Source organism: Heterocephalus glaber, unplaced genomic scaffold, assembly GCF_053883595.1.
Source record: "Heterocephalus glaber isolate CG9 unplaced genomic scaffold, H.glaber_assembly_v1.0 deba00000594, whole genome shotgun sequence".
Lineage (NCBI taxonomy): Eukaryota > Metazoa > Chordata > Mammalia > Rodentia > Bathyergidae > Heterocephalus > Heterocephalus glaber.
The window spans coordinates 15243440-15267669 of NW_028258151.1; the positions used below are offsets into that span (position 1 = coordinate 15243440).

Below are 24230 nucleotides of genomic sequence, written 5' to 3' on the forward strand. Positions count from 1 at the left end.
ATAGAGGCCTTCTTAATAAGGAATAAAGTACCTCTTAGACAGGTGGGAGCTAATGATGAGAGTAAAGGTAACTATTTTGTTTCTAGAAAGTCAGGAGTCTATAAGTTAAGTGATTAGAGTAATATTTTTCCACATTTCCAAAGTTTGCATGTTAAAAATGCTTATAATCTTCTCACCAAGTGTTAAGTTGTATTACACTGTTGAGCCAGGCACTGGGGAGGGGCATATGTGGGTTTCTTGAGAATTTTCCTTTGCAGAGGCTTCATTTCATCCTTCATGGAGCTGTTCAGGATTTTGATTTGCATATGAGTGCTTGGCTCTGCCTTCTGTTCTCCTAGTGAGTGTGTGAGACCTTGCAGTGAGTTTATCAGCATACTCAATTGTTTTCCTGGAATTTTGAAGGGAAGGGAGGAGGGGGATGGGGCTTACTTGTTTTAGCTTTTTTTTTACAGACTACAGAGAATGCAGTTGTCTTGACCTCAGGTCTGTGTGTCCTTTTGGCAAGTAATAATGCAGTACTGTTCTGATCTGCTGCTATTAAAATGCATTGTGAAACGACGGGAATATTGATTAAAAGTTGTGTTCTCCCAATGTCTGGAGTAGTGATTGTTGAAGGAAAAATCCATGAGTGATAAAGGCTGAGTGTTGAGGAAATTTCTGCGCCTTTTAAGTAATCTGTTTGTGATTGAAGCCAAAGTACCTTTTTGCTGTGCTTTTAGGTAAAATGCTTTTTGTTCATTTCTTCTGGTAGGGGGGGTGGGGGAGACTGAAGCCTTTAGTCTTTTCCAGATTCAACCTTAAAATCAGTGACAAGAAATAAATTCAAACAAGCAGCAGTCATCAAGAATTGTAACTGGCAAGTGTAAACATTTTTAACAGTTCAGTGGTCTTTAGTGCATTGTCTTGTGTGGGTTTCGTTTCTCTCCCCCCTCCCTTGGTCTCAATTCTTACATGCAGGAACATTGAGAACAGCAGATACGTAAACGAAGGGCCAGAGAAGCCAGACAGACCCAGTAAGGAAAAATAGCCTATTTGCTTTAAAATAAACCAAACATTCCAGTTTAAATGTGGGGATGGGAACCAATAGTTCTTTCAGATGGTACTCTTCAGACTAGAAGGATCTTCCAGTTGAATTCACCAGTGGACAAAATGACAACAGGTGAACAAGCTTTTTATATACTTGCGGAGTCAGATCAGTTATGGATAAGTAATTTAGTCTTGAAAAGGCTTCAGCTTTATGCTGGAGTAAGTAGCATGTAAGGTTGTGTATTGGCCTGGGGGTGGAGGGGTGAGGTGGGCGCTAAGCCTTTTCTTAAGATTTTTCAGGTACCCCTCTCTAAAGGGACCGAAGGCTTAAAGTAGGACACCTGGAGCCTTCCTGTGGCAAGAGACGTGTCAGCCTCATAACCTGGTCTTTATTAGCAGTGAGGACTCCTCAACACCTTTCTGGAGTGAATCATCCAGAAGAAGGCTTGAATATCCCTGGGCTCACCTTAACATTTAGAGCTGTTTTTATAGCAGCTTTTAACAAAGCCCAAATCTCAAAGCGATGCTTGAAGGGGAGGGAAAGGGGGAAAGCGGGCAACCGGTTTTCCCTAGCTTTTCCAGGAGCCTGTTAAAAGCAAGGTCTCCCCACAAGCGACTTCTCTGCCACATCGCTACCCCCTGCCTTTGGCCTAGCCACAGACACTTCCACCCCTCACCTCGATGCAGCCAGTAGCTTGGATCCTTGTGGGCATGGTGCATTGTCTGTTCAAGGTAACCATGGTGCCAAGGTCTGGTGGGTTGCACTACTAGAAGAGGCCATTGGTTTGTGTGTAAATTAACAGAATATTAAAACCACAACACTTTTAAGATTTTATGTATGCACTTACCCAGTGACTAAAACTATCTTAAGCCAGTAAAATAGATAACATGTTTAAAAATTGTAATGCTGGGTGGGAACATGTGACTTAAAAGACAGGCTTATAGTGGTGGAGAGGGCTGCTGGGTGGGATTGCAAAAATTCTCTGCTAAGACTTTTTCAGGTGAACATAAACAGCCTTGGTCAAGCTAGCATCTTAGCGGAAGGAGATTCTCCAGTGCAGTGCTCTTCAGTAGGGTTATAAAGGTTTTTCTTTTCCTGAGAAAACAAAAGTATTTTTGTTTTCTCAGGTTTTGCTTTTTGGCCTTTCCTTAGCTTTAAAAAAAAAAAAGCAAAAGATGCTGGTGGTTGGCACTCCTGGTTTCCAGGACGGGGTTCAAATCCCTGCGGCGTCTTTGCTTGACTCAGTCTGTCTTCGGAACTTTGCCTTTTTCCTGGCAGGAGGGTGCTGCTGAGGGCCAGAAGTGTGGGTGGGTGGGGTTGATGCCTTTTGAACTACCAGCGTTGCATCTATTCCAGGTTTGAGTTCATTTGTATTCATGTGAGTGCCTGATAACTGCCCTGCTCTCTATTCATGCATCTGGTATTTGGAGAAGAAATTCTTTTAAAAACTGATTTTAATGAAATAAAAAATTGAAAAGTTCTATAGTGTGGTTATTTGTGTGTAACCCTTCTCTGTGCATATGAGTAAGTGGGAAGAGCTAGGTGTCCTGTGTCCATCTTGTTTGCCTTTTGAGACGGTTACCATGTAGTGTACAGCAGGCTAATCTTGAACTTGGCCTTTTAAATGCTGGAATTGGTGGCCTGTGCAGCTGGCCCCAGCTTTTGCTTAATGTGTTGGTGGTACAGATTAATCCAGTCACCAATCTTTATACTAATACGTCTATAAATGGACTGAACTACTAGCTTGGGTTTGAATTGTCCAAATATAAATGAATACTAATTAAGTTTACCGTTTTATTTAAAAATTATTTGTAAATAGCTTTCAGTTTTACCCAATTGCTGCTATGTATTAGTTGTATTACAATTTTTACACCATTTAATGTTTTCCTTAAGGAACTGACACAACACCTGGTATAAATCAAACTGGCTGCAACAGAAACTATTTAAATCAGCTTTGTGCCTGGGAGACAGTTTCCAGGTAGTCCACTGGCCCGTTGCCTGTGAAAACTTCTTTAGTCCTCTACATCAATTCCCTGAAGTGTTTATTGCTGCTACTCACCCCATTCCCTGAACTCTTCTGTTCATTCTAATAAACAGGCCATAACCCTTAGTTACATTGAGGCCAGGGGCCTCAATTTTTTGAAGCATCCTGGTGTGGAGAGGTGCATAGCTGTAATCCCAGCACTCTGGATTGCCAGGAGTTTTTAGGCCATCCTGAACAACATAGGGGAGACCCTGTCTCCAAAAACAAATCTCTGCAAGACCATAAGTTTGAAAAGGTGAAAGGTTGGGCTGGGGATTTAGCTCAGTGGTTCTGGCGCCTGCCTTGCAAGCGCAAGGTCCTGAGTTCGATCTCTGGTACCAAAAAAAAAAGTGAAAGGATCTGATGGAGTCTCTACCAAGGCAACAGCTGCATTTGAACCTAGTCAATTTCCAGTAATTTTTAATTTTGGTTTTTGGTTTTTTTGTAGGGTGGGGGGGTCAAACTCCGGACCTTGTGCTTTCGAGCTAGGTGCCGTACCACTGAGCTAAATCCCTGGCCCCAGGGCTTTTTTTCCTTTTTTTTGAAGTAATTTTAATTTTATCCCATTCCCCCTTTCTTCCCCTCCCTATGTACAAAAACTTTGTTTCTGTTTTTTCTATTTTCACTTTTTTTTCTGTTCCTTCTTTCCTTCCTCCCTCCCTCCCTTGTTCCCATTTGAACATTTTCTTCCCACTTCAGTTAAGGGCTTATTCTGAATTGATGCCCATCCTTGGTTTTGCAGAGAAAGTCTGGCCAGGCATGGTGATAAGAGTTGGAAGGCCAGTTTGAACTGCATAGCAAGACTTTATCTTTAAAAAATGAAACCTTGTGTTGGAACTGAAAGCTCCATAGAGGCATAAAGACTGCACGGAAGAGCAAAGGATAAAGTTCCTGGTGTTGGGCCAGACAGATCAGTTAGTGACAGGAAGGGTCAAAAGTAGGCCAGAAGACACTTCTACGTCTAAGCACAAAAGGAATGGGAGGATAAAATCTTTCCAAAGGTTATGCACAGGCCGAGGGGCTTGATTATTGCTATTTGAGACAGTATCACTATGTAGTTGAGGCTGGCCTTAAACTCACTAGGTAGCCCAGGCTGTACCTTGGCCTCCTGAGTGCAGAGATGATAGGCACTTATGACTATGCCCACCCCCTGCCCATGGTTCTGGGGATCAAACCCAGGGACACTCCACCACTGAGCTACTCCCCCCCGCCCTCCCATTTTAGACAGGGTTTTGAAAAGTTGGCCAGACTTTTTTTTTTTTTTTGGTACCAGAGATCGAATTCGGGTCCTTGGGCTTGCGCAGCAGGCGGTGAAACCACTGAGCTAAATCCCCGGCCCCGTAGACTCTTGAACTTGCTATTTTCCTGCCTCAGCCTCTCAAGCAGCTGGGATTATAGGTATGCACCACTGCGCCCTGCTCAAAGGGCTTAATGTTAACCACATCCCAAGGGTGTCCTATATTTGCTCCTCTAGTTGTACAAAGTTGTGCTTGGTTTTGGGGCCTTTGTCCTACTGATAATCCTAATTTCAGTGGCAGCTCCACCTTCTCCAGACCTTCCCTCTCAGGCCCCAGGACTAGGACCAGCAGCAGATTTCTGCCCAGTATAGGGGCAAAGTTAGGAAAGACCTAGGAGGAGAGGGGTACACACTATAGTTAAAGATCTCAGGTTTTACCTGCAGTGTCAATTCAAAAGCCCAGAAAGTGTCAGAGATGTGGGTCAGATCCTGGCTCCTGACTTTGGCAAACGCAGATTTGAGAATGTCATCTAGCCTTTCCAGGCCTCCATTTTACCAGTCCTTAAGTGGAAACAATGTTATGCCTGCTGTGACATGGAAGGGTGGCCCCAGGAAAGGAAAATTGAGCTGTAAACGGGCTTTTGCTTCCACCTAGTGAAACAATATAGTATTGCAACTGTCCTTGAAATAAGTCCTAATACTACACATTTGTTCTGACAAATGCATTTTTTTTTTTTCTGGTACCGGGGATCGAACTCCAGTCCTTGGCGCTTGCCCAGCAGGCGGCGAAACCACTGAGCTAAATCCCCGGCCCAACAAATGCATTTTTATTGCTGAGTAGTGTTCCATTGTGTGGATACTCCATAATTTTTTTATCAATTAACTTGGTGTAAATTTGAGTTATATCTATTTTTGGAAATTATGAATAAAAATGCTACAAATACTTGTGTACAAATCAGTATGAACATAGGCTTATGCTTTTGCTTTTCTTGGGTTGTATTGTAGGTATGTTTTTAATTTTTTTCCCCAGTACTGGGAGGTTGAACCCAGGGCCTTTGCATTGAGCTACATCCCCAGCCCTTTTTCTTGTCTTTATTTTGAGGCAAGGTCTGGCTAAATTGCCAAGCTGCCCACACCGGGCTTGAAATTGCAATCATCCCACCTCAGGCTCCCAAAATTGTGGAATTATAGGCAAGGGCCACCAGGTCTACCTTAAATCATCATTATTGAGGCATAGTTTATATACATGCCTGGCTATATGCTGCTTTTTAAAGGAATTTCCAGGGGCTGAGGGTGTGAGAGGTGATAGCACACTTGCCCACCACGAATGAGAGCCTGGGTTCCAGCACTTGCAGTAAAAGAAAGAGCTGCATCTGGTGGCAGTGCTTGCAATCCAGCTACTTGAGAAGGTGAGGCAGGAGGATTGCAAATTCAAAAAAGCTCAGTTAATTTTATTTTTTGACGGGTCTTGCCGAGTTGCCTTGAACTTGCCACAATCATCCTGCTTCAGCCTCCTGAGTTATGGGATTACAGATGTGTGTGCCACCACACCAGGCTGGGACCCTTTTTCTTCCTCCTGCCTCTTGAATATTTTTTATTTGTTCACCCAATTCATTCATTTATGCATTCGGCAGCCTGTGAGCCAGCCTGCGTGGCCACACCCAGAGCCACAAACAGGTGACAGCAGTGTCTCGAGCTTGCAGAGCTGGAGGAAGGAGGCCAGGTTTGGCACTGAAGGCTGGAGGTAGGCAGGCAAGGAAGGCCTCTCCCTGAAGGGCCCATCTGCCTTCTCTCCCCTCTGGGTAGTGAGTCCCCTCTTTCTCTCTGGGCTGGACACCTCCACAAGGGTGCCCACCTGTCACCTCCCACTGCGTCTGGCTCCTGACTCCCGAAGGTGCCTGCCACCCTGCTCCTGTTTCCTGGAGGGCTCAGGTGGAGTCTTTCAGGTCCAAGAGGTCCCCTTTGCACTGGCCTCTCCTATCAGTCTCCTGCTCACCTCAGCCGGGTGCCACACTGCCCCTGTGTCCCCTCCTCTAGGCCACTGCTCTCAGGTACCCTTGAGGGCCCCAAGCTGACTAGGATCTTCGTCTACTCCTGGGGGGCCCCTGCCTGCCTCATCCTGCCTGACACCACATGCCCCATGTCCCTCCCTTGCCCTAAAGGAGCCACATGCTCCCATGCTGTTCTATCTCGAACCTTTCCCCTTCTGGAATCTTCCCGTCCTCTCTGTGTCCCTCGAAGTCCTCCCCTGCCCAGGTCAGCCAGGAAGCCGCAGTCGATCCTCTTCCTGCCCTGGCCTTGCCGCCCTTCCCAGTGTCTTCCAGGTCCCCTGGGGTCCAGTATGCAGGCCAAAATAGGAGGGCAGCGCCCTCTTTCATGCACAGGGTGCACGTGTGAACACGTGTGGACCCCATGCCACCTTGGCCGCACCCTCCATGCAGGGGCCAGTGTTGCCCCTCCTGGCTGTCACCTTTGTGATGCTTTTTCAGTGTGTGGCTCCACGCTTCCCTTTCTTTGTGCTGGGAATGGAACTCAGGGCCCAGGCATGCAAAGCATGTGCTCTACCTTTAAGCCACACACCCAGCTCCCTTTTCTTCTTTTTTTAAATTTTAGTAAATATTTTTATTTTGACTTGCTTTATTTTTAAATATTTACTTACTTATGAGATGGAGTCTTGCTGCATTGCCCAGGCAGGTCAGAAACTTTTGGGTACAAGTGCTCCTCCTGCCTCAGCCTCCCAGGTAGCTGGAACTATAGTTGCCCGACTCTGTATCCAGCTTTAGAATCCTTTATTTATTTATTTGTTTATTTTAACACAGGGTCTCACTGTGTAGCCCAGACTGGCCTCAAACTCTCAGCAATCCTCCTGCCTCAGCCTCTCAAGTGCTGGGATTATAGGCATGTGCCACTTTGCCCAACCTAGAATTGTTTAATTATTATTTATTTATTTATTTATTTTGGTACCAGGGATTGAACTCATGACCTTGCACTTGCAAGGCTGGCAGAAGTGCCAATGAGCTAAATCCCTGGCCCTGTTTAATTATTTTTTAATTTTAAAATTATTTTTAAATTTATCTTTGTGGTACTGGAGAGTGAACTCAGGACCTCTGCACTGAGCTACATCTTTAGAACTCTTTTTTTTTTTTTTTTGGTACTGGGGATTGAACATGGGATCTTCCACTTGCAAGGCAGGCGGCAGAACCACTGAGCTAAATCCCCAGCCCTCCTTTTTGTTTTTCGACAGGATCTCACTAAGTCACTAAGTTGCCCTGGCTGGGCTTGAATTTTCGGTCCTGCTGCCTCAGCCTCCCAGAGTGCTGGGATTAGAGGTCTGTACCACCATGGCCAGCTACCTAAGATGTGTTGACAAGATGGTCTCAGGAGGACCCTGCTCACTGAACTCAGCGACATGGTTTGGCACAACCTGGATGAAATGGGATCTTGGCCCATACTGGACGGAAGCCTCAGCTCCGTAGGGCAGTTCTGCCAGGAGACGGCTCCTGAGTTACTGTGAGTGATGCGAGGGCCGTTGGGGGCCTTGACAAGCACAGTGATGTGTGTGATGGTCTCTCTGGTGAGAGTGGCTTGTAGGGGACACAGATGGAGGAGGGGAGACTAGAGAGATTGATATTGCAAGTGCCAGGCAAAAGAGGAGAGGGGCTTCTTGGGGTGAAATGGAGTTGGGGACATGATGCCTGGAGTTTGGAGCCCAAAGCACCTGTTGGTGGCCTGTGGGGGTGTGGAAAGAATGTTGGGTGACCCTGACTTCTCACCTGGAGGGGTGGAGTTGCTGTTCACTGATGGGCAAAATCACGTAGGTCTGGGGATAGTCAGTTCCAGCCACTGTCAGTGGGAGAAGCTGGTGGCGGCAGGTGCTAAGCAGGAGGGAGATGTTCCTGTGGTTTCAGGCCTGAGACTCCATGAAATGCCGCGGGGGTGCCTTGCCTTACTCAGACCACCTGCTAGGCCTTAGACCTCAGCTCCGGAAGTCCTCCCCAAAAGCCACGCTCCTCCCCAGCCCACTCCATGCTGAGAAGGTGCCTCCCTCCCAGGCCTGGGTTTCAGCATCGCAGTCCCAGAGAGGGCACACACAGGCCTGCCACACATGTACTGCCAGTGCCAGCAGCTAGTGTGGTCAGGACAACAGCCTGGCAGCCCACAGGCACCACCCTATCAATTTACAGTGCACGATCTCCAGTCCCCAGCCCCCACCTTGCTTGGTGTGCCTTCTCTTCCTCGGGCCTCTTCCTTCATTTCACCGACAGGGAGGGGAACTGCACCCATCTGTCCTAGCAGCCCCAGTGCCCTCAGGAGATGGAGTCAGAGGGGAGAAGCTGGCCATCCTGGGTCTCTCCTGGGTGCAGGGCAGTGAGGGGCTGGCAAACCTGGGAAGGAGGATGTGGGGACCCAGAGCAAGGGCAGAGGGATCTGCTATTTAGCCTTACTGGGGAATGGCCACATCCATGGATGCCTGTTTGAGGGATATGGAGGAGAAAGACAACTTTGAAAGTACAAGGGGGCTGGGAGGTCAGCAGCTCAGGATGGGCAGAGACAAACTCTCCAAGCTTCCCACTATTTATTGAGCATGTACAATCTTTCAGAGGGGCTAGTGAGTGACTCAGGGAATGGCAGTGCCTGGGTCAGTGGGCTAGTAAAAGAGAAACAAAGCATTCTTTTTTTTCCCCAGAGCTATCAAACATCCATATATATTAAAAATATATAATACAGGGACTCAGCCCCAAACAACCAGAAAAAGGAAGTGAGTGAGGAAAAGCCGCTGAATTTTAGGAAGACAACCTGGGTCAGCTTGGAGGGACCCTAAACGGGCCAAAGTTTCAGTTATGTTCACACCCGCAGTGATGGGAGCTTGAGCAAGAATAAGACCCTTCGCTACGGAGTCCCCATGTTGTTACTGATTGTTGGAGGTTCTTTTGGTCTGTGTGAGTTCTCACAAATCCGTTATGATGCTGTGAAGATTAAAATTGATGCTGAATTGGAAAAAAAGCTGAAAATGAATAAAATATCTTTAGAGTCAGAATATGAGAAAATAAAGAACTCTACTTTTGAAGACTGGAAGAATATTCGTGGGTCAAGGCCTTGGGAAGATCCTGATCTCCTTCAAGGATGAAATGCAGAAATCCTTAAGACTAAGACAACATGACTGTGCTCATTCTTTTTAAAAAATGTTATCAATGGGACACACTGGATCACTGATTTAAAATTCTATCTGTGGAAACCTAGCTATGCGTAATTTGATAGAAGATAAACTTGATTTTTAAAAAGTCAAGTACAGGTCTTTGTACTTCTCAGCTAGTCCACTTACAAATCAAAGTAATGGTATTGACAACATAAAAACACATTTCAACAAAAATGTGAGTACTGCTATCAAAGTATGTCACATATCCCACTCTCCAGCTGGGCACTCATTTCCACCAGCCACTATTGCAACATTTTATACTTCATTCAGATTTATAATGAAAATAGTAGGCTTAGGTTCAAATTCTAACAGTAAAATTGAGTGGTGATTTCATGCTAAACTTACATAGGAAAGTGTATCTTGATCACCACCTGGTAACACTCTTAGTATTATTTGTAATATGTCATAGTAGGCTAATCAGTCTCTAAAGCACCACCTGATGAGTGTGTTGATGACATGTTTAAACATATTATCAATATTAAGGAAATAACATTCCCAGCTAAACAAAACATTTTAGGGGGTCGGGGATTTAGCTCAGTGGTTTCACCGCCTGCTGCGCAGGTGCAAGGACCCAAGTTCAATCCCCGGTACCCAAAAAAAAAAAAAAAATTTAAAGAAATTAACATTAAGACAAAAATAATGAAGTAGTACGTGATTGTAAGCAGACACAGCAAATTGTTAAGGTAATTCAGAGATAACTGCTATTTGGAAAAAGCTTATTTAAGGTATGCTTTATGCCTTAGCATAATTTGCATACAAAATTATCCTAGCTTTTTGCTTGTTTGGTTGGTTTTGGTTTTTAATTTTAGGTTTGCTATAACACAATCCCTAGTAAGAGGATAAGAATGTTCTTGTTTTTCTTATACATTTTGTCCTTTTCACTGTTCTGGACAGCCTTGACCCTCTACCTTCTGGTATTTTTATACTTAATTCTAAATGCCTAATGTCTCAACTAGTTCCACTACAATTGCCAGAAAGTCATAAATCTGGCCCACTTTTACCCCAGTGAAAAATTTTTATTCTTGTCAGCAAGTTAATGTTGAAAAGAGTAGAGTAAACTGGTTATCTTGTAGTGATAAAAAATATATATATATGTATAATACATATTAACCATCACTTGATAAGTAACTTTAGTAAAAAAAAAGAAAATTGTTAATATTGTATCCCTTTAAAGTTATCCAGAGTAGGGCTGGGGTTTTAGCTCAGTGGTTTCACCGCCTGCTGTGCAAGCGTAAGGACCCGAGTTTGATCCCCGGTACGAGAAAAAAAAAAAAAGAAAGTTATCCAGAGTATCATAGTCATACTGCCTAAAGTTATATACACATAAAAGGCAGAACATCTCAAATATCTTTTACATTTTTAAAAACTATACTTAATAACAAAAAGTCTAAAAATGCAGGCTTTAAAACATCATCTGATAGGTGTTGCATGTTAACAGTACCCAGGAATTGTAGGTTACCCTAAAGGTACTCAATTGGAAGGGGTGACCTTTGGACAACGTGTCAGGAACCAGAGATTCCAAAATACAGGGATTTCAACAGAAGTCACTTTTAAGTGGAAAAGTAGGTTTTCCGAGTGATTTTTTTGTCCTTGCAAATAGGTTTTCTCAATATGGGATGCTGGGACTTTGTTTCTTCTTGTTTAGGTGTCCCCCTCTCCTGCAGGTCAGGGTGGGCCCTGGGACAATACAGGTCGGTCTGAGCCCTCCCTCACCCAAGATTTACGACCTGACTGTGAAAAGGGCATTCTCTATCTTTGCACGACAAGTCCTTGACCGAAGGCAAGATTGGAGGGGCTGCTAGAGACTGAAAGAGATAAAAGCCATCCACCAGGGAGTGAAACAAACCAACACGTGGCTCACTGCAGCAACTGAACCCCATCTCCTTTCCTCCACCTCTCTCTTCTCCATTTGCACCTTGCCAGCGGTAATGGAGGCTTTTAATTCCAATTCATGCAAAAAGCCGGCTTCTTGCAAATACAGAAGGAGGTACAAACAGCAGAGTGAATAAGGGATGAGGGAGAAAGTAGAAGGTGGTGAGCAGTAGGGTGCGGTGTGTTGGGGAGGGGCTAGGCAGGCATTGTTATGCCCCAGGAAGGGGAGGGAAGGGGAGGATGGGCCAGGGAGAAAAGCTCCAAATCAGAGTAAGGGCTAGGTGGAGAAAAAGAGGCCACAAAAGAGAAGGCAGAGGGACGAGGGAAAACACCTAGTGAGTCTCTGTGGTGGGGGTCCCCATGCCCCCAGGGCCTACCCCAGGGCATTGGCAGCCCTTGGGGCCAGAAGAAGGGATCATGCCTCCACCTTCCAGGTTCTTCCCCTGCTTCCCTCCCTGACCTACACAAAAAGCGAAACAAAGCATTCTCGAAGGAATAGGACATGGGTCAATGATGAACCTGTTTTTTCCCCCAAGAGAAACTTATTTATGTTACTTTGTTCTGAAAGAACCATGGCATCGTCAGCAGATGTTATCTTGCCCTGAGTGCCACAGCCTCAGGAACCATTGAGGCCTTGGCTGTGACCAGGAGCAAGTGGAGTTTTTTTTCCGCATACCAAACTGGGTCACAAGGGAACAAATGCACCGGCCTCGAACAGACCCTAGCCTCAATTTATAGATTGTGGTCCAAACACAGCCTGACTGGGGTCTCGATTCCAGGGGAAGGGGTGTCCTGAGAGGAGAGGGAGGTGTCCTCCGGGTCCTAGGCCTGCCCACTTTGCAGCTGAGGTGGAACCTGGGCACCTGAGGCAAACATGTGGAGACAAAGCTGCTCCCCCTTGAGTATTGAAGACAGGTCCCATCTTGTGCATAGACGTCATCTGCTCCCTGCGTCCCTCTTAAGAACATGACAGATCTCACCAAGCTTGTATGAATGTAGTAGGCAGCTTGGCCCACACTTCTTCAGTCCTCTGGAGCTGAGCCCATGTGCTCCAGGAAGTGCCTGTGGTCAGCCCAGGGGCTCAAAAAAGGGAAGTCTTCCTGGAGGAGGAGGTACCTTGATGCAATGTTAGGACCACATGAGGGAAGATGGAGGATTGTCACCCCTGGAGGGGCCCAGGAGGCAAGAGGGCTGCCTATCTATGTGGCCACACCCCAACCTCTCCAGCCACCAAGATATGACATGTGCTGTGGGGACACCCAGCCTCCAGCTTCCCAAGCCTCCCCTTCATTTTCTCCTGATTTTTTCTTTCTTCTCTTTTGCTGTGAAACATTTCCATTTTCATTTCTGACCTTTTGGTGTCACCCTTACTTGCAAACCTAGGGCACTGAAAACCCTCACTAACTTAGGACTGGGACCTTCCTCCTTAACACAAGGACACAGCCTGCCTCCTGCCCTGCTATTGTCAGGGATCTAATTCCATCCTCTTTTATATCTCTCCATATGAGTAATAATTACTTGTTCTGTGTGTTTGGTGACTTTCATCCCTGTTTTTCTGCTCCTCATTGTAGTGTGTGTGTGTGTGTGTGTGTGTGTGTGTGTGTGTGTGTGTGTAGTACTGTGGTACTGGGGGTTGAATCCAGGGCCTTCCAATTGGGCTATATTCCCAGTTCTTTTTTGTTTATTTTTATTTTTATTTTTATTTTATTTTTTTCTTTTTGGTACCAGGGATTGAACTTGGGTCCTTGCACTTGCGCAGCAGGCAGCGAAACCACTGAGCAAAATCCCCGGCCCTATTTTTATTTTTTTTAGACAAGGTCTCACTATGTAGTTCAGGCTGGCCTTGAACTCCCTATGTAGCCCAGGCTGGTCTCAAACTTGCAGTGATCCTCCTGCTTCAGCCTCTTGAGTGCTGGGATTATAGGTGTGCACCACCACACCAAGCTGGGAAAGATTTTTATTTCCAAACAAACACCATTTGAATACCCCAAAACAGAGAACTGGCATATCATGAAACACCACCATCTACTATGGGTAAATATAACACTCCTTGGGCTGTGTACAATGCTACACATGTGTGCTTTGTGAGGATTCTGTTGTATTTTCTCTGTGAATCAAAAGAAATGTGTGTTTTTAAAATCATTTTTCCCTGAGTACTGGAGATTGAATCCAGGACTTTCCCCAGCCCTTTTTTAATTTTTTATTTTGAGATAAGGCATTGCTAAATTTCTCAGGCTAGGCCCAAACCTGCAGTCATCTTGCTTCAGGCTTCTAGACTGCTGGGATTACAAAGATGCACCACCACACCTGGTTGAAATCATCTTTATTGGAGTATAGTTTATACACAATAAAATTCGTGCTTTTGCCAGGGGATTTAGCTCAGTGGTGCTGCACCTGCCTTGCAAGCACCAAGGTCCTGAGTTTGACCCCCAGTACCAAAAAAAAAAATTTTTAATCAACAAAATTCATGCTTTTTAAATGTACAGGTTGAATTCTATCAAATGTATGTCCCATATAACCACAGTGAGCATATTTCAGAGCAATCCATCATATTCCATGGCTCTGCAAGTTTAGCCTTAAGCCAGCATCACAGTTTTCTGAGTCCTTGGAAATTCCACATAAATTTTTATTTTACTTTTGTAGTGCTGGTGATAGAACCCGGGGCTTCATACATGCTAGACAAGCACTCGAACACTGAGCTACATCCCCATCCCATCCATACAGATTTTTAAATCAGCTTGTCAAGTTTTGCAAAAAAGCCAGATGGGATTTTATTGACTGTACATCAATTTGGAAAGAATTATAATCTCTCTCTCTCTCTGTTTTTTTTTTGGTACCAGGGATTGAACTCAGGACCTTGTGTTTGCAAGGCAGGGTGCGGCACCACTGAGCTAAATCATCAGCCCAAGAATTACAATCTTTTTTTGGTACCGAGGATCGAACTTGATACCTTGTGCTTTCGAGGCAGGCAGTGGAACCACTGAGTTAAATCCTCAGCCCCAAGAATTATAATCTTGATAGTCTTCTGCCAGGCATGGTGGTACACACATGCACTCCTAGCAATCGGGAAGCTGAGGCAAAAGGATTGCTGGGCGTTTGAGGCTAGCCTGAAATACATAGCAAGAACTTGTCTCAAAAAACAAAAACAAAAACAGGCAAACAAAAAAATTAAGTTTTCTGATTCAAGAGTGTGACATATCCTTCCATTTATTTAGATATTCTTTAATCTCTTTCAACAATGTTTTGTACTTTTCAGACTATAAATTTCCAGGTCTTTCATTAAATTTATTCCTGTGTAGTTCATTCTTTCTGATGCTAGTGTAAATGAAATAGTTTCTTTAGTTTCATTTTTCAGACTGTTCATTGCTACAGTGAATGGAAATAAAACTGATCTTTTGATTTTATATCCAACAACCTTTGTGAACTCATCAGTAATTCTAATAACTTTTTCATGGATGCCTCAGGATTGTCTATGACAAGATGATGTCTTTTTTTTGGATCGAACTTGGGTCCTTGCGCTTGCACAGCAATCGGTGAAACCACTGAGCTAAATCCCCAGCCCCATGATGATGTCATTTGTGACTAGAGATATTTTTACTTCTTCCTTTCTGATCTAGATGAGTTTTACTTCTTCTTGCCACATTTCTCTGGTCAGAATCTGCAGTTCAATATTGAACAGATGCTGTGAGGTGGGTTTCCCTGTCTTGTTGCTGGCTTAGGGGAAAAGCATCCACCCCAAAGTACAATACTGGCTGGAAGTTTTTTCACAGATGCCACGCTAAGGAAGTTCCATTCTAATGCCAGGGTTTGTTTGTTTGTTTTGTTTTGCTTTTTGTCTTTTTTCAACGCTGAGTATTGAACCCAGGCAAGCACTTGATCACTGGGTGTTACCTTTAGCTCTTCTAATTCCAGTTTTTTGTTTTCTTTTCCTTTTTTGTTTTTTTGAGACAGGGTCTCATTATGCAGTTCAAGATGGTCTTGAACTCACTATGTAGCCCAGGCTGGCCCCAATTCATGTCAATCCCCCTGCCTCAGCTTCCCAAGTGATGGAATTACACAGTTTTTTGTTTGTTTGGGTTTTTTTCTTTTGTGTTTTTTTTTTGGTACTGGGGAATCAAACTCAGGACCTTGCACTTGCAAGGCAGGTGCAGTGCCATGGAGCTAAATCCCCAGCCCCCTTTCCTTTGTTTTTTTGAGATGGGGTTTCGCTATGTAGCTCAGGTTGGCCTTGAACTCACTATGTAGTCCAGGCTGGCCTCCTACTTGTGGCGATCCTCCTGCTTCAGACTCCCAAGTGTTGGGACTATCAGCATCCACCACAACGCTCAGCCTATACTGTTTGTTTTTTTTTTATATGGGGGATCAAACTCAGGACCTTGCACTTGCCAGGCAGGCATGGTGCCACTGAGCTAATTCCCTGGGCCCTATACTGTTTGTTTGTTTTTTATTTTTTTTGGTACCGGGGATTGAACTCAGGATCTTGAGCTTGCAAAGCAGGCGGTGGAACCACTGAGCTAAATCCCTGACCCTATACTGTTGTTTTTAAGTGTAAAAGAATATTGAATATTTTTCTTTTTCTTTTTGAGACAGGGTCTCACTGTGTAGTTCACAGTGGACTCACTATGTAACCCAGGCTGGCCTTGAACTTGTGGTGATCCTCCTGCCTCAGCCTCCCAAGTGCTGGGACTACAGGTGTGTGCACCACCAGGCCCAGGTCTCTATTTTTCTATTTCATTAATTTTCACTCTATCAATTTCTGCCATCCATTTGTTTTAGGGTTTTATACTTTGTTTTACTTTTTCTTTTTTTTAATACTTCTTTTTCTAATGTTTTAAGTAGAATTTTAGTTATTGCCTATAAAACCTAGACATTAGGGGGGTAGGGGAGAAGGGAGGAACAAGGAAGAAAAAGCAAATAGAAGAAAAAAAATGAAAACAAAACTTTTGTAAATAAGGAGGGAAAAGACTAGGGATTTAGCTCAGTGGCGCCACACCTGCCTCGCAAGCGGAAGGCTCCAAGTTCAATCCCTGGTACCAAAAAAACCACCAAAAACAATGAGGAGGGAAAGAGAGATTGAAGGGAGGAAAGGGGAATGGGAAAAAAAGAAGTAAGATATGTCAAGTCGAGGTACCAATTCCCTATGATGAATGTTATCATTATGTATACTAAAATTACCAATAAAATTAAAAGACGAAAAAAACCCCTAGACATTAAATGCTAAGCTGATAAAATATAGATATCTACAAAAGTATAAAAGTACATATCTCTTTAGAAAAAAGTTTAGTGAATCAAGTCTTAATATCTTTAAACTTTTAAAAATATCTTTAGGGGCCGGGGATTTAGCTCAGTGGTTTCGCCGCCTGCTGCGCAAGCACAAGGACCTGAGTTTGATCCCCCATACCAAATAAATAAATAAATAAATAAAATAAAAATATCTTTAAACATAAAAACTCAGGCATATCTATTGACTCAAGGTCATAAATCAAGCAGTGCCAAGGGCCAGCCCCCCCCCCCCAACTCAGCCAGTAGCTAAACCCCTGTAGAAAGGTTGGGGAAACTGCAGAACAGTGAACAGTATACTAGAGAGCTCCCAGTCTCCCAGATGCTAGAGAACTTGGGCAATCAGGTTATTGGCAAAGGAAATGAAGAAGACAGCCAGGCCATGAAGTCACCAGAAGCATTTGAAACCACAGCAGCAGAGCCTCTCACCTCCATACGGGCAGCCACAGAGCTCAGTCCCACAGCCCTGCTTGGGCAGCCAGAGGTCAAGGAGTGAGGCCCTCTAGACTCTGAGATGGTTTGTTTGTTTGAGACAGGGTCTCGCTATGCAGTTCAGGCTGTCTTTGAACTCACTGTTTTTAAATTTTATTTTATTGGTACATTTTGGATATACATAATGATAACATTCATCATAGGGAATTTGTACCTGTACGTGGTATAGCTTGTTTCTTTTTTTTTTTTGGTACCGGGGATCGAACTCCGGTCTTTGTGCTTGTGTAGCAGGCAGAGAAACCACTGAGCTAAATCCCCAGCCCACAGCTTGCTTCTTTTTATCCACATTTCTCTCTCCTCTCTTCAACCCTTTTTCCCCTTCTTATTTACAAAAGCTTTGTTTCCATTTTTTCCTTCTGTTCTTTTTCTCTTCTTTCTTTCTTTCTTTCTCTCTTTCTTTCGGTATTGGGGATTGAACTCAGGTCCTTGTGGTTGCGGGGCAGGTGGCTCAGCTAAACCACTGAGCTAAATCCCTGGGTTCTTCTCATTTCTTGAACTCACTTTGGAGCCCAGGCTGGCCTTGAACTTAAGGCAATCCTCCTGCCTCAGCCTCCCCAGTACTGAGTTACAGGTGTGCACCACCACACCTGGTATCTCTGCTATGTTTCTGAAGTAGCTGAGAAAGTTGTTTGCAAAACATGTGGGCAGGGGCCAGGGATTTTAGCTCAGTGCTTCCAAGTGCCTGCCTCAAAAGTGCAGGGTCCCGAGATTGATCCCCGGTACCAAAAACAACCCCCATGTGGCCAGGAGTTTTGAATCCCAGCAGCTCCAATGTCGTGTCAGGAGGGCGGAGCCTGTGCAGGTTGCATGTTGTCTCAGACATCCCAGGAATTTCAGCAACAGAAGAATCATATAGCAGGCCCTGCAGGTTGTGCATGCTTGGAGGCTGAGGCAGGAGGCTGACTTGCAAGTTTTGAGTCCCATCTGGGCAATTTATCCAGACTTTGCCTCAAAAAATAAAAAGGGCTGGGAACATAGCTTGGTGGTAGAGGCCCACTGACTTCAATCCCCAGTAGCCAGAAAATAAAGTGAAATAAAATAAAATAAATAACAAAAGGGCTGGGGATATAGCTTTCTAATAATAGAAAGAAAAAGAAAAAGGGCCACATGGCTGTAAAAAGAAATGGGAGTGCAAGGGAAAGAGGGAGACACATGTAATGTACTCCTGAATTTTCAGTGTGACCCAGAATTTGCTCCAGGTGCAGCTGAACAGGACTGGAGCCACAGCCTCTTGCGCAGCCTCATCTCCAGCCCTGCTGGGCACCAGCTCCCCACGGGCCTACAGTGGGACAGAGGAGGCCGAACTTCTTCCTCCAGTGAGATGCCTTGATAGGCCAATCCAAATGTGCAAACCCTCTGGGTATTTCTAAAAAGTGCAAAATTGGAGCCAGATGTGGTGTTGTATGTCTGTCATCCCAGCACTCTTAAGACACTGAGGCAGGAGGATTGCCATGAGTTTGAGGCCAGCCTGGGCTATATAGTGAATTCAGAACCACCCTGGATTGCATGTTAAGACCTGTTTCAAAAAAACCAAAACCAGGGCTGGGGATTTAGCTCAGTGGTTCGGGCACCTGCCTCGAAAGCACTAGGTCCTGAGTTTGATCCCCAGTACAAAAAAAAATTTAAAAAACCCAAAACAACCCCAAACCAAACCAAACCAAACAAAGCGGTATAAATATCAAGCAGTCGATCCATCCATACTAGAATATGGGTCATGGAGTTCTCTCTCTTGGAAAATACACACTGAGAAGCTTTGGCTGTTCCTGGCCGAATCGGCTCTGAAGGGGACTTGGCCTTGAAGTGGACACCAGGGAAGTCACAATAGTGTAGAGGCCACTGCTGTCAGAGCCTTGCCTGGGTAGAGAGAAACTGCCATTTGATCAAGCTGGAGGCAGCACAGACTCCCTGAGCCAGGGCCAGGTACTTTAGCATGACAGAGGGCCACCCAGACCCAGGGGCCATGGTGCTTCAGACTGCTGTGAATTCCAGCCAACCAGGACCAGGCTAATCATAAACTATAGCACCAAGAGTACTTCTTGCAAATGCTCTTCAGGAATGAAATGGGCTGGGATCATCCTGCTTTAGTTCCACCCAGCACTTGGAAAACACAGAGCAAAGTCCCTGAGAGGACAGCCCAGCAGCCACCAGCTGTGGAGAGTGGGCCTGTCTCTCACTACCCACCTCGGGGGCAAAAAGGATTCACACCCAGATGGCTAGGAAAAATGATCAAAAGTATTTTGGGGCTGGGGATATAGCAGTGGTAGAGCACTTGCCTAGCATGTGTGAAGCCCTGGGTTCAGTTCTCAGCCCCACAAAAACCAAAACCAAAAGCAAGTTTCTTCTCACAGCCTGGCTTCCCTCACATGGTGATTCATTGCATCCTGAGAAAAAGTACATAATTTCTTCAGCTGTCAATACTGTGACTCACATCCTTGAACCCTGTTCTTGCAAATTCTTGACTTTTTTAGGTCCTGCCCTACTGGGTGTTGTGCAGCTCCTTGGAAACCACACAGAGGCACTCAGCCTGGTCCTCGTTTCCAGTTGTGAGAGGAGCCAGTGCTCACGGGCCCTGAGACTGACTCACAGCAGGAAGCACCTGGGCTACCTTCGCCTCCTTCTCTCTCCTTCTCTAACTTGACTTGTAAGCATTTTATGGACATGGCTCCCTCCAACACTCCTCCTTCTTTGGCAAGAGTCTTGCTGATGATGTGCTATCTCTGGTAGTTCAGCATGGGTCAGACTAGTTGGGTCTCTTTCAATGAAATGGGTTTCGCCTGCACCCTTGTCTGGGTCTGGGTTCGGGTCTGCCTAGTGTAGACAGCACAGGAAGGACATCAGGCCTTGGCACAGTGTCTGCCATGGGGTGAGGAACTAGGTGCCCCTATCATGAGCCAGGCTCCCTGGACGTGGTGCAGGGGCGCAAGGCAGGTGACAGGCTCTGCAGTTTTCCTACCCCAAGTGGCCCTGGGTAGGCAGCAGCTCACTGGCAACTCTTCAGCAGGGTCACTGTGAGCCCTGAGGGAATTCTTACATGCTTGAGCAGGTGCTGAAGGGGTTTGTTTTTAAAATTTTAATTTATTAATATATATTTACGGAGCATAGCGTGGCATTTCAATAGATGTGTACAATGTGCAATGAGCAGATTAGACTAATTGGCAACTCTACCACCTCAGACACATCACCTCCCTGTGGTTTTTTTTTTTTTTGTACCGGGGATTGAACTTGGGACCTTGAGCTTGCACAGCAGGTGCCAGAACCACTGAGCTAAATCCCCAGCCCCCTGTGGTTTGTTTTTAAGAAAATTTCTCAATATTTAGATTTAGGACGGAGCATAGTACAAATCTTTTCTAAAATAAAATTTGGCCAGAAATAATGCCATGTGCCTCTAATCCCAGCACACAGGAGGGTGAGGCAGGAGGATCACCACCAGTTTGAGCCCAGCCTGGAGTACATAGTGAGTTCAAGTTCAGCCTGAACTACATAGTAAGACCCTGTCTCAACAAACAGACAAACAAAAATTAAATTGAGGGCCGAAGATTTAGCTCAGTGCCACTGTGCCTCGAAAGTGAAAGGTCCTGAGTTTGATCCCCAGTACAAAAAAAAAAATTAAATTGAATTAATTTGGTTAAAAATGCTGGAGCGGGCTGGGGATTTAGCTCAGTGGTTTCGCTGCCTGCTGCACAAGCGCAAGGACCCGAGTTCCATCCCTGGTGCCCAAAAAAAGAAAAAAAAAAAAAAAAAGGAATCCTTTTTCACTGTTGGTGGGAGTGTAGACTGGTGTAAGCACTGTGGAAATCAATGTGGAGATTCCTCAGAAAACTAAAAGTAGAGATTCCATCTGACCCAGCTATTCCCCTTCTTGATACCTTCCTGAAAGAATTAAAAGGATCATACCAGTGATATATGCACACCCATGTTTATAGCAGTACAGTTTGTAATAGCTAAATCTTGGAAACAGCCCAAATGCTTATCAATGGATGAATGGTTAAAGAAGATGTGGGTTGTTTTTTTGTGTTTTTTTGGTACTGGGGATCGAACTCCGGTCCTTGTGCTTGCGCAGCAGGCAGCAAAACCACTAAGCTAAATCCCCGGCCCGATGTGGGGTTTTTTATACAATGGGGTACTACTCTGCCATAAAGAAGGATGAGCTTCAGACATTTATATGGACCTTGAGACCATACTTTAAAAAATTTTTTTTGAGCATACTCTTAAGTGAAATAAATCAGACACATATGTCTAAATACCACATTGTTTCTCTGGTATGAGAAACCAAAAGAGGAAATAAGGACTAAAATGTATAATAGATATTGCAAAGTGGGAAGAAAATGTTCAAATGGGAAGGGAAATAAGGGAGGAGGGAGGGAGAAAGGAAGGAAGGGACAAGAAAAAAAAGTGAAAATAGAAGGAAAAAAATGGAAAAAAGCTTTTGTACATAGGGGTGGTTGAGGGGGGGAATGGGAAAACAGAGGTGGGATGTATCACGTACAGGTGCAAATTCCCTATGATGAATGTTGTCATTATGTATGCCTAAAATATACCAATGTTTTGCTATTAAAAATAATTTGGTTAACTGTTACATAAGATTCATCTTCGTTGTTGTTGTCGTCCCACCCCCCCATCCTGTCTCACACACACACACACACACACACACTCCCCCCTGTACTGGGGATCAAACTCAGGACCTTGCACTTGCGAGGCAGGTGCACCACCACTGAGCTAAATCCCTGGCCCATTGTTTAATAGCAGGTTTTCTCTTTCATGACTTGAATCTTATAAAATAGCAGAAAGAACACCAATGACAGGTTTACAAATGGTAAGTCATCAACAAGGCATGGACCAACTTCGGTGCTTGGGAGGATCACTTGGACCCCATTGCAAAGAGCCGTTGAAAAGGTCATAAGACTGCAGTTCATTCAGAAGAAAGGAACGGAGCTAATTAATCAAGAAGATGCCTCCTCTTGATACTGATGTACCGAACTATTGCAGTCTACCCATCTACAGCAGACTTGCAGAAAGCATTGACCATGTAATAGAGAATCCCTTATCCACACAGCCTTAGCTGTAAAGCAGGTGTTGCGTGAGCACATGGAAGAGATCAAGGCCCGTTTGAAGGAAGCACAGAAGAAGGGTCAGTTACAACCCTTCTCAAGTAAATGGAAAATAAGAGAAATTCCCACAGAATGTAGAGGAAAAGGCCAAAGAAATAAGATGAGGAAAGAAGAGAAAAGAGAGATGTAGAGGAAAGAACAGAAAAAGAGAGATGTAGGAGATACAATCTACATTTTTAGGAAAACCTCAAAGAGAGTACAAAGCAAATGAAGCTAAAACAATAATTACAGAACTTATTGAAGAAAAATTTCCAGAGTTGAACAAAGTAGGCCTGAAAATGAAGAAGGATCACAGGGTACCTTTAAAATTTAACGAGAAGAAAAAAAAAATGTAATGAGAAGAAAGCACCCCTAGGCATATCCTCATGACTTTTAAATTTCAAGCATAAAGAAAAAATTTTGCAAGTATCCAGAGAAAACAGTTCACATATAAAGGGGCAAAAGTCACACTGACCTCAGGTTTTTCCTCTTACAATTCTAAATACCAGAAGACAACGGAACAACATTTACAGTTTTAAGGGAAACTAATTTTGAACCAAGAATCATATACCCTTCCAAGTTAGTACTTGTGTATGAAGGCAAGTGCAAGACATTCTCAGATTCTAAGAGGTTAAGAAAGTATATCAACAGGGCCGGGTTTTAGCTCAGTGGCACCACTCCTGCCTCGAAAGCACAAGGTCCTGAATTTGATCCCCAGTATCCCCCCCCAAAAAAGTATATCAACAAAGAACCTCCTCTGAAAATTTTGCTGAATGATTTACTGCAGCCAACAGAAAAATTAAATAAATAGGGAGATAGTTGTAAGGAAGATTTAATGACTAAAACTAGTTAAGAATATGAAATCTAAAATGGCTACATATGCAGTAAGAAACCTAAATGCTAAATGGATTTGTAAGCTAGATCTAAAATTTTCAGTTCATATAGTTTTAAACTCTCAAAATGCATACCAAATATTAAGTGTCAATAAATGCTGTCTTATTTTTGTTTTAAAAAAAGGCATGGACCATTAATTTAGCAAGTAGCTCTTGGTATCTTACAGTGGGTTCAACTATACTAAGTCTTTTCCCCTGAAGTCTTTGGATCCTGCTAGCTAAGCTTAACGTTTCTATTTTATTGGGAGGAAAGAAGTCACTACAGGCAAATGACAGTTGGAGAGAAGCCTTTCCAAAACAAACATGCATAATACATTTATATAATATGTGTGTATATACATCATGAAATTACAGATAATATATAACATGTATGTATGTGTGTAAATATAGCTTTTCCTGCTTATAAAAGTGTAATTCATATTCATTGTGAAAACTCCAAACACCATGTGTTAGAAACAAATATTTTGTTGAATTATATTGTCAGTTTTTTGCTGTTTTTGCCTACAAACATAGGAATTCTTTTCAAACCCCGCAATTTAATACATTCAACCTAATAAACTGCAAGGAGAACTTCCTGTAAAGCTCATGTCCTGGGGAGGGGTTTGTGCCTCCCTCCAGGTTGCGCGTGCGTTTCTGCACGTTCATGGTTCACAGAATTCTTACCACAATGATGTAATATAGATCAATTTTTTGCAGTGTGGGGATTGAACCATGGTCTCATGCATACTAGGCAAGCACTTTACCACTGAGCTACCCCACAGCCCAGTATAGATAATTTTTGCAATCTGCTTTCTAAACACTTTGTAAAACAAAGTAAATCCTAGCACAGCTGTGCTAGCTGCTTCTCCTCTCAGGGCTTCAGTTTCCTTATCTGTGAAATGGACCTAATGATTCTGTGCCAGTTATGAATTCATTGCATCTCTACTCCAAATTTGCCTGCTCTTGGCTGGGTGTGGTGGCTCATGCCTGTAATCCCAGCACTCGGGAGGCTGAAGCAGGAGGATCGCCGCGAGTTCAGGGCCAGCCTGGGCTACATAGTGAGACCCTGCTCTGTGAATTTGCTCCTCCAGCTCTCCAAATATTTTTTCTCAGCCAGATGACACAATGTTAAAATTTGCCGGT

General features: G+C 44.2%; 1 pseudogene; it reads left to right on the plus strand.

Annotated features, from left to right (window-relative positions):
* The first annotated feature begins 9128 nt into the window (after positions 1-9128).
* LOC101722446 (cytochrome c oxidase assembly protein COX16 homolog, mitochondrial pseudogene) lies at positions 9129-9993 on the plus strand (annotated as a pseudogene).
* Positions 9994-24230: the final 14237 nt, after the last annotated feature.